We start from the raw sequence: 10,718 nt of genomic DNA, 5'->3' as shown, positions 1-10,718 counted from the left end.
CTAGAGAGGTGGCAGGGCTTACTGTCTGTCTTCTAGTTTCTTCCCTTTTTATAAGAAGTTTTAGTTGATAACCTGAGTGAATTAAAATTTAAGTCTAACTCTAACGGTCTGTTTTAAGTGTTGATGTTATACTTTGAAAATGGTATTTTTACTTTTAAACATCTTGACAAAAATATTTTGTTCTCTGAACTAAACTCAGACTTTTTTCCCAATTTTAAATCCCTACTTTACTAAAATTTTGAATATATCTAAAAGTTTGATATTTTGAGTTATCTATTTTCTTAGATCACTTTGTGGTAATTTTTGGTTGTTGTATGTATTCAAAGCTTGCTGTTTTACTCCACATAATACTTCGGTTTTAGTGATCCTTCAGGGTTAACATTGATGACACTCATCGTTTTATCAAACAGGTGTGACACTGTTTAAATTGTATCATTATCTTGAAAGTCCATGAGAAAGGAAGAAAAGTAAAATGGCGTGATTGTTAAGCAACCAGAATTAAGAAGCCAAGTCGGTCCTGAAGCTGGTTGTGCCCAGACTCAACCTTGGTGAAGAAATGTTGATTGTTGTTGTTCAGAGTACGCTCGGCTTCTCTGTCCCTCACCATCTCCCAGAGTCTGCCCAAGTTCATGTCCAGGGACTCTGTGATGCCATCCAACCATCTCAGCCTCTGTCGCCCTCTTCTCCTCTGCCTTCCGTCTTTCCCAGCATCAGGGTCTTTTCCAGTGAGTCAGCTGTTCACATCAGGTGGCCAACGTGTTGAAGCTTCTGCTTCAGCCCTTCCAAAGAGTATTCAAGTTGATTTCTTTTGAGACTGACTGGTTTTATCTCCTTGCTCTCGAGAAACCTCTCCAGCACTAGAGTTCTAAAGCGCCAGTTCTTCAGTGCTTTGCCTTTTTTGTCCACCTGTCCTTTCCATACATGACTAATGGAAAGACCGTAGCGCTGACTAGACGGGTCTTTGTTGGCAAAGTGGTAGCTCTGCTTTTTGACACACCGTCTGGATTTGCTGCAGCTTTCCTGCCAAAAAGCAGTCGTCTTCTAATCTCCATGGCTCCAGTCACCATCTGCGGTGATTTTAGAAGAGGAAGTCTGTCACTGCTTCCGCCTTTTCCCCTTCTGTTTGCCACGAAGATGCCATGATCTTAGTTTTTTTTAATATTGAGTTTTAAATTGGCTTTTTCACTGTCTTCCTTCACACTCATCAAGAGGCTCTTTAGTTCCTCTTCCCTTTCTGCCATTAGAGTGGTATTGTCCAAATATCTGAGGTTGTTGATATTTCTCCTGGCAGTCTTGATTCCAGCTTGTAACTCATGCAGTCTGGCATTTTGCATGATGTGCTCTGCGTGTAAGTTGAACAGGGTGACAGTAAGCAGCCTTGTTTCTCCTTCCTCCATCCTGAACCAGTCAGTTCTTCCATATGGGGTTCGAACTGGCGTCTCAACCCTCATACATGTTTCTCAGAAGAATGGCAGAATCGTAGTTTAAGGGAGGTGATTGTACACTGTCCATCTGAAGGAGATCAACCCTGGGGTTTCTTTGGAAGGAATGATGCTAAAGCTGAAACTCCAGTACTTTGGCCACCTCGTGCGAAGAGTTCTCATTGGAAAAGACTCTGATGCTGGGAGGGATTGGGGGCAGGAGGAGAAGGGGACGACCAAGGATGAGATGGCTGGATGGCATCACGGACTCAACGGATGCGAGTCTGAGTGAACTCCAGGAGTTGGTGATGGACAGGGAGGCCTGGCGTGCTGCGATTCATGGGGTCGAAAAGAGTCGGACACGACTGAGCGACTGAACTGAACTGAACTGATCATACACTGATCCTTGGACTTTCGGACTAGAGGTGCAGTGAATTTATTTGTTCAGATTTGTGGCTGGTGAGTGTTTTGTTCCTTGAGGTTTTGTTATACTCCAAGCTCCACTTTGAAGAGTGCTCTGGTAACCTTAGAGTCCGGAGGTCATTCTGCTTTGCGCTGCGCTGGGGATGAGAAGGGGAGGCTAAGCTGAGCGCGGACAGTGCTGAGTGAGCGTGAAGGCACGGGGTGGCGTGGGCTCCCCTGACTTCTGAAGGCTGCAGGGTCAGTACAGTGGAGAGAAGCTTTTGATTTCCTTCCTGTTTTTAAAACTGTTAATTTTTGGAGACTCCTGAAGAAAGTATTATAATGTGTAAGATTTGATGGTGGCTTTCTTTCTTTTTAAATAACAGGGTATTGTTTGTGGGTCTGGCCAGCTGTCGTGCTCCCCTCAGGCGGGGATAGAGGTGGACTCAGGACGTAGTCAGCGTCTGCTGCTGGTGCCGGGATACGTGAGTGACGGTCCCTGGAGGCCTGCCCTGCCTCCTTCCCCTGCAGCAAGCTGGCCCTGGTGGTAGGCCAGCCTGAAGGTGGAGCAGCTGAGCAAGCATCACAGTAACAAAGCCTGGGAGGCTTCCAGAAGGAAGTGAGGAGAGCTGTCAGCTCCTGCTCCAGGTCCTTAGGCCCTAGACAGCGACTGCTCTTGGGAAGCTGTTCGGTACTGCGGCAGATTCTTCCCACGTGGTGCTACTCGCCGCCTCCCAGCACTCTCCCTTCCCTTGGGCCGCTCTCACCGCACAGAGGTCTTTTGCAGGTGTCCCCCGTGTTACCCAGAGAAGGCAGTGGCGCCCCACTCCAGTCCTCTAGCCCGGAAAATCCCATGGACAGAGGAGCCTGGTGGGCTGAAGTCCACGGGGTCTCGAAGAGTCAGACACGACTGAGCGACTTCACTTTCGCTTTCCACTTTCATGCATTGGAGAAGGAAATGGCAACCCACGCCAGTGTTCTTGCCTGGAGAAACCCAGGGACGGGGAGCCTGGTGGGCTGCTGTCTGTGGGGTCGCACAGAGTCGGACACGACTGAAGCGACGCAGCAGCAGCAGCAGCAGCACGTGTTCCAGTTTGTCGCTTGTCCGTCTCCAGTAGCGAGCGCTCTGCTTGAAGCTGGAGGGCTGGGTGCCCCCTTCCCCGCCCCACCACCTTATAGAGCCGAGTCCCGAAGCGTTTTTGGCAGCAAAGGCTGGTTTTGTGGAAAACAGTGTTTCTGCAGACCAGGGGTGGGGGTGGGGTCAGGGTGATCCAAGCGTGTTCCATTTACTGTGCGCTTCATTTCTAACCTGATGCCACCACGGGTCTGACAGGAGGTGCCGGTCCACGACCCAGAGGGTGGAGACCCCTGCTGTAGAAGACCCAACCCAGGGTCGTTGAGTCTCTCACGCCCAGAGCTTGCTGCAAGGGCCTTGTGTCCGTTTGTGCAGCCTTCACACCTTGGGGGAGGGCCTCTTGCTCTTCCCAGCTGTAGACGCAGAAGCCAAGGCATGGGGGCAGGGCACTTGGTCGGCAGGGTGGCCAGGCCGGGGTTTACAGCTAGCCAGCTGGCTCCCGAGCCCACGCCTGCTGGTCTGAGTCAGCGGCCGTCTGTGGCCAGCACTGATGAAGCCCCCGCTGTGGGATGTGGCTGCCCAGCTTTGCGATTGCCCTGTCCTTCAAAAGCTCGGGAGAGATCTCCTCATCAAGAATTGCAGAAAGTGACCTCTGAAAAAAAGTGAAAATGAGATGTCTTTAAAGGAGGTGCTTATCAAAATGATGTGAGATGAGTAACAAGGGTTTCCGAGAGGCCATTCTCAAAGTCCTGGGAGAACACAACACAGACACGTCAGGTGCCAAGATGGCCTCTCACAGGACCACGGCCGCCCTCCTGCAGGGAAGCTCTGGCTCTGTGCTTCTGTATGTTCACTGCTTTTCCTGATTTCCTGGAGGAACAGTGGGAAAGAGAGGAGGGGCTTGTCATGAACTGGTTCAGTTCAGTTCAGTCGCTCAGTCGTGTACAGCTCTTTGCGACCCCATGGACTGCAGCACGCCCCGCCTCCCTGCCCATCACCAGCTCCCGGCGTTCACCCAAACCCATGTCCATTGAGTTGGTAATGCCATCCAACCATCTTATCCTCTGTCGTCCCCTTATCCTCCCGCCTTCAGTCTTTCCCAGCATCATGGTCTTTTCAGATGAGTCAGTTCTTTGCACCAGTTGGCCACAGTATTGGAGTTTCAGCTTCAACATCAGTCCTTCCAATGAACACCCAGGACTAATCTCCTTTAGGATGGACTGGTTGGATCTCCTTGCAGTCCAAGGGACTCTCAAGAGTCTTGTCCAACATCACAGTTCAAAAGCATCAATTCTTCAGTGCTCAGCTTTCTGTATAGTCCAACTTTCACATCCATACATGACCACTGAAAAAACCATAGCCTTGACTAGATAGACCTTTGTTGGCAAAGTAATGTCTCTGCTTTTTAATATGCTGTCTAGGTTGGTCATAACTTTCCTTCCAAGGAGTAAGCGTCTTTTAATTTCGTGGCTGCAGTCACATCTGCAGTGATTTTGGAGCCCGCCAAAATAGTCTTGACATTGTTTCCACTGTTTCCCCATCTATGTGCCATGAAGTGATGGAACCAGTTGCCATAATCTTAGTTTTCTGAATGTTGAGCTTTAAGCCACCTTTTTCAGTTTCATCAAGAGGCTCTTTAGTTCTTCACTTTCTGCCATAAGGATGGTTTCGTCTGCATATCTGAGGTTATTGATATTTCTCCCGGCAATCTTGATTCCAGCTTTTGCTTCATCCAGCCCAGCATTTCTCATGATATACTTGGCATATAAGTTAAATAAGCAGGGTGACAAAATACAGCCTTGACGTACTCCTTTCCCAATTTGGAACCAGTCTGTTGTTCCATGTCCAGTTCTAACTGTTGCTTCCAGACCGGCATATAGATTTCTCAAGAGGCAAGTCAGGTGGTCTGGTATCCCATCTCTTTCAGAATCTTCAGTTTATTGTGATCCAGTTTGTTATGATCCACAAGTCAAAGGCTTTGGCATCATCAGTAAAGCAGAAATAGATGTTTTTCTGGAACTCCCTTGCTTTTTTGATGATCCAGCAGATGTCGGCAATTTGATCTCTGGTTCCTCTGCCTTCTCTAAAACCAGCTTGAACATATGGAAGTTCATAGTTCATGTATTGTTGAACCCTGGCTTGGAGAATTTTGAGCATTCCTCTACTAGCATGTGAGATGAGTGCAGTTGTGTGGTAGTTTGAGCATTCTTTGGCATAGCCTTCCTTAGAGATTGGAATGAAAACTGACCTTTTCCAGTCCTGTGGCCACTGCTGAATTTTCCAGATTTGCTGGCATATTGAGTGCAGCACTTTCACAGCATCGTCTTTCAGGATTTGAAACAGTTCAACTGAAATTCCATCACCTCCACTAGCTTTGTTTGTAGTGATGCTTCCTAAGGCCCACTTGACTTCCAGAATGTCTGGCTCTAGGTGAGTGATCACACCATCGTGATTATCTGGGTCGTGAAGATCCTTTTTGTACAGTTCTGTGTATTCTTGCCACATCTTCTTAATATCTTCTGCTTCTGTTAGGTCCATACTATTTCTGTCCTTTATCAAGCTCATCTTTGCATGAAATGTTCCCTTGGTATCTCTAATTTTCTTGAGATCCCTAGTCTTTCCTATTCTATTGTTTTCCTCTATTTCTTTGCATTGTTGCTGAGAAAGGCTTTCCTGTCTCTCCTTGCTGTTCTTTGGAACTCTGCATTCAAATGGGAATATCTTTCCTTTTCTCCTTTGCTCTTCCGTGCTCTTCTTTTCACAGTTATTTGTAAGGCCTCCTCAGACAGCCATTTTGCTTTTTTGCATTTCTTTTTCTTGGGAATGGTCTTGATCCCTGTCTTCTGTACAATGCCACAAACCCTTATCTATATGAATGTCCATCCATAGTTCATCAGGCACTCTATCAGATCTACTCCCTTAAATCTATTTTTCACCTCCACTGTAAGGGATTTGATTTAGGTCATATCTGAATGGTCTAGTGGTTTTCCCCCACTTTCTTCAATTTAAGTCTGAATTTGGCAATAAGAAGTTCATGATCTGAGCCACAGTCAGTTCCCAGTCTTGTTTTTGCTGACTGTATAGAGCTTCTCCATCTTTGGCTGCAAAGAATATGATCAATCTGATTTCGGTGTTGACCCTCTGGTGATGTCCATGTGTAGAGTCTTCTCTTGTGTTGTTGGAAGAGGGTGTTTGCTATGACCAGTGCATTCTCTTGGCAAAACTCTATGAACTGTTACCCAGATTTAAACATTTTTTTGTATAACGAGTTTCTTAATCCATAATCTAATCTGTTCTTTTGAATTAGGCATTAATCTTTTTCTGAGGAAATAGTGCTTAACAAAATTAAAGGTTCATTTGCTAAACTCAAGCTTGAATCTGGGAAGTTGTATAAATCATATGGGTATCTGGGTAATCTGGTATGGCCAGCCTTCCTAAATGGGTTTCCATAGATATTATGAAAGAAAGAAACATTTAAATTGGGGAAGGATAACAAAACTTAAGAGCACTTGGGCATCAGTAGCAGGGATGTTCAGTATGTTTCACTGACTGTTAGATACATGTGATTTCACAGACGTTAAAATGAGAGGAGATGGGTGAAATACCATATTTGTGAATGCATACGTTTTCAGTCAAGGTCATTATTTCTGGAGTATTGAGTTGTTTCCTGTGGGAAAAAAAAAAAACAAAGATGCAGTCTTTATCATTCATCTTTTTTTTTTAAGTCACAGTGGGACACCTTATCTGATTATTTGAATCGTTTTCAGTCTGGTGTCTACCTTCCGTTTTAGGATTCCCATTTACTTAATATTTATACCTGTGTCACTAAAAAGAGCCTTCAGGAAAGCATCGCGTAGGGAAGGCCATCAAACAAGAAAACAATCTGGTAACATTCTGGCAGTTTCATTTAGGAGATTCTGCCTTTAGGAAATCAGAGACAGATGGTTTCCTTAAGATGGATGCGTTCGCTGCGCCTGCTGAGCACAGCTCGTTGTCAGTGTCTGCAGTCAGGCTGTGCCGCCAGGAAGCTGGGCCGATCCTAGTTACATAATCAGGTGCAGGTTCGCAGGGTTCATGGTAGGGGCAGATCGTATCCCTTGACTTTTAAAATCTCTTGTTTTGATGGGAAGTTCTGGGTTCAGTTTGTGTCTGCTATATATCAAGTTTGTAGGCCCTTTCTAGACCTCAGCTTGCTTATCTGGAAATCACATAATAAGATTTTTGTTGAGATAAAACAGTGCCGTGCTTTTGAACTTGTAAGGTGTTGTTGGAGTGTTAGGTCCAGCTGTTCATTAATTCTCATGTATTTTAAGGTGTTTGGGTTTGGTTGTACCTATTTTTAAACGTGAAAGTAGCAGTTTCTTATTTTTTCCTGACCTCCCCTTCCACTCACCCAGGTCCCTTCCGTGGGGCCTGACCTCTTTTTCTGTTATTATTTAATGATCTTTCCCCTCGCTTGCTCTTGGCTCCTGTTTCTTTCCCAGTGTAGAATACCTGTTTCCCCTGCCATCCTCTCTGGAAGAGCCTGTCTACAGAGCCCATCCTATCTGCAGAGCCTTCTGTAAGCTGAGGTGGTGTGAAGGGAAGAGGCAGTTGCTTAAGACACATGTTGCTGATGGAAGCACAGAGGAGCCGAGGTGGAGCCCAGACCCTCAGACACAGTCCAGAGCTCCGCCGGCCTGACGCAGAGCTGCTGAGTGTGGCTCCTGGAGATGGAGCTTGCCGAGCCCCCGCTGCTCAGGGTTCGCTGCCTGTGTGATCACTTTCTGCAAAACAGTCGCTGAAGGTTTTGTTTTTTTTTTTTTTTTGCTAAAGTGATAATCTTTGGGTATCTTTCAGTTAGCAAGGATAGGTTATTGACGCAGGTCTTTTGTTAAAGTAAAATAATATACAGCAAGCTTTCAAAAAGTAGGGAATTTCTCGGGAATTCCCTGGTGGTCTAGTGGTTGACATTCCAGGCTTTCACTGCTGGGGGCTCAGGTTTAATCCCTGGTCAGCGAACTAAGATCCTGCAAGCCAAGTGGGGTGGCCAAAAAAAATACAAACAAACTGAAGTGGCAGATTTCTGTACTGCTTTAGCTTCCTGTCCTCCCTCCACACCTGCTCATCCATCTAAATGCATCTCAGACTGGATCCATCTCATCTCAGTGAACCACTGCCCAGCCACTCTTCACACCCAGTATTCTGTCTCAGAGCCTGACCTTCCTGTCACTTAGCAGGTCACGGTGTTTGGCCTTGGCTGTGTCCTGCTTGTTCTCCAGTTTTATCTTACAGGTTCGGCTTGCTCTTCTGCTTGGTGTTAATCAAGATACAGACTTTGGTATGAATCCCTTTCGGCTTTCTGACTAGCTTTGTGCTAACCTGGCAGGTTACCTGCCGTCTGTTCCTCATGAGTAACAACAGGGGTGCTGTTTCCTGTGACCCTTACAGGCTTGTTAGATTCCAGAGAACGCAGGGAGAGCTTCGGCAAACTGGCTCACAGTAACTGATTACTGTGAAGATGCTGGTGTCTTTAAAAACAGTTTTTAATACAGTTTTTAAAGGTTACTTTCCGTTTACAGTCATTACTAAACGTTCACTGTACTCCCCAGGTTGCACAGTGCGCCCTTGAGGCTGCCTTACACCGCACAGCCTGTGCCTCTCGCCCCCCCAGGTGCCCCCGTAACCTCTGCTTTGTTCTGTTAGCTCCTTCATTTTGTCCCCTTCATTCGCTTGTTGCTTTTGGATTCCACGTATAAATGATAACGTGCAGTGACCGTCTGACTTTTCACTAAGCACAGTCCCCTCCAAGGCCATCTGTGTCGCTGCAGACGGCAGACCCGCCTTCCTCGTGGCCAAGTCATCGCCACTGCAAGTATGCACCACGTCGTCTTTGTCCGTGCGCCTATGAGTGGACACTGGGTGGCTTCCATTTCTTCTCTATTGTAGTGACGCTGCCGTGAGCATTGGGGCGCATGTATCTTTTCACACGTATGTCTTTGTCCTTTTCAGGTGTGTGCCCAGTGGTGGGATTGCCGGACCACGAGGTGAGCCCTCCTGTGGCTTTTTGAGACTCCTCCGTGCTGTTTTCCACAGCGGCTGCCCCAGTCCACATTCCCACCCAGCGGGACACGGGGGCTCCCTTTTCTCCACACCCTGGACATTTGTTGTGTTCTTTTTGATGACAGGAAAATGTCGATTTTTTTTTTAAGAGACCCTCTTGCATAGAAGAACAACCTACTCTGGTGGTGACGCTAAGTCGTGTCCGACTCTTAACAGCCCCATGGACTGTAGCCCACAGGCTCCTCTGTCCATGGGATTCTCCAGGCAAGAATACTGGAGTGGGTGGCCGTTTCCTTCTCCATAACTCACTCTGTTACCTGATAACTTACTCCAGGAAGCCGGCCTGGGAGAATGAAGGGTGTTATGGGGGCTGACTTCTAGCTTGGTTCAGCTGCACAGTTCGCAGCGGAGTCCTGAAGGGGCTGCTTGTGTTGGGATGGAGAGACCCAGTGTCCGCCTCGGAACCTCCGTTCAGACGGACTGGCCTGCAGATGGGCCCTTGCCCCACACTGAGGGCAGGGTGTGTGGAGGGAAGGCACCCGTGTGCCCGGTACACAGACTCAGGTGAGGAGTGAAAGGGAGTCCGGGTGTCGGGAGAAGAAGAGCATCCAGGGTGAGGGCTTGGAGTGGAAATCAGAGAGGGTGAGGTGGGTGCATTCTGGGCAGCAGGACCTGGAGGGTTTGGCAGGAGCGGAGGCCCGAGGTGGGAGGGGGCGCCTGGAGTTCCGTGCTGAGGACCTTTCAGATGCCAAGGAGAGGCGCAACATCAGCTTTTCGGAAGGTCACTCTGGCCTTTGGAAAATGGGTGGTGATGGGGTGAGGGTGGAGGCCGAAATGCTTAGGGCTGCGTTACTGCAGCAGTAAAGGCTGGGAATGCGGGCTTACTCTAACTCAGAAGGTTTTCAGTTCTTTTTAAAGTGCCCAAGCGTAAGTCTTCCAGACTTTGCAGGCCTGTCTGGTCTGTGTCTCATCTGCTCAGTTCAGCTATGCCTCAGGAAAGCAGCCGCAGGCCCCAGGGGCATGAGTGCCCTGAGCCCAGAGCAACGAGGGTGGGGCCGTGGGCCGGGACCGGTATCTACTGACCGGCAAGGGCCAGGTTTTGATTTCAGGTGGTGGTTGCCTGCCCTATGCTAAGCCAGTGGTTCTCAAAGCCTTTTGGTTCAAAAACCTCTTGGTTTTATATTCTTAGTAATTTTTGAAGACCATGAGGGTTATATCTATCAATATTTACTGTGTTGGAAATTAGGACAACTGAAAATATCTACTATTTCAGTGTGATAAGCTATTACATCTTAACATATTTTAGTGGAAAACAGCTTTCTCGAAAGAGAACAGTGCCTCTGTCTTACACAGCGCAAGCGTTTTAAGTGTGGGCTTAATAGGATGCAGCTGGATTCCCGGATCTGCTTCTGCATTCAGTTTGTTAACAGTTGTTTTATTGAAATACGTGACAATGTGGCCTCATCCTTACATGCCGTTAGGAAAGGGAGGGACGGTCTAACAGCCTTCTCGTGTGATTATGGGTTTCCCACTGTGTTTGTTTACTTGTTTTGTACTTTGACCGTGCCGCATGGCGTACAGGATCTTAGCTGCCCCACCAGGGATTGAGTGTATGTCCCCTGCAATGGAAGTGGGGCGTCTTAGCCACTGTTCCAGCAAGGGAGTCCCTAATGCTCCCCTTTAGTACCAGTACCACAACACAAGTGGGCAGGTGATGGCTTCTTTAAGTTAGTCTTTGGATGTGTTGGTATTCACTCACATCTTCTGCCGCTGCTAGG

Source organism: Capra hircus, chromosome 26, assembly GCF_001704415.2.
Source record: "Capra hircus breed San Clemente chromosome 26, ASM170441v1, whole genome shotgun sequence".
Classification (NCBI taxonomy): Eukaryota; Metazoa; Chordata; class Mammalia; order Artiodactyla; family Bovidae; genus Capra; species Capra hircus.
This window is presented reverse-complemented; position numbering follows the sequence as displayed.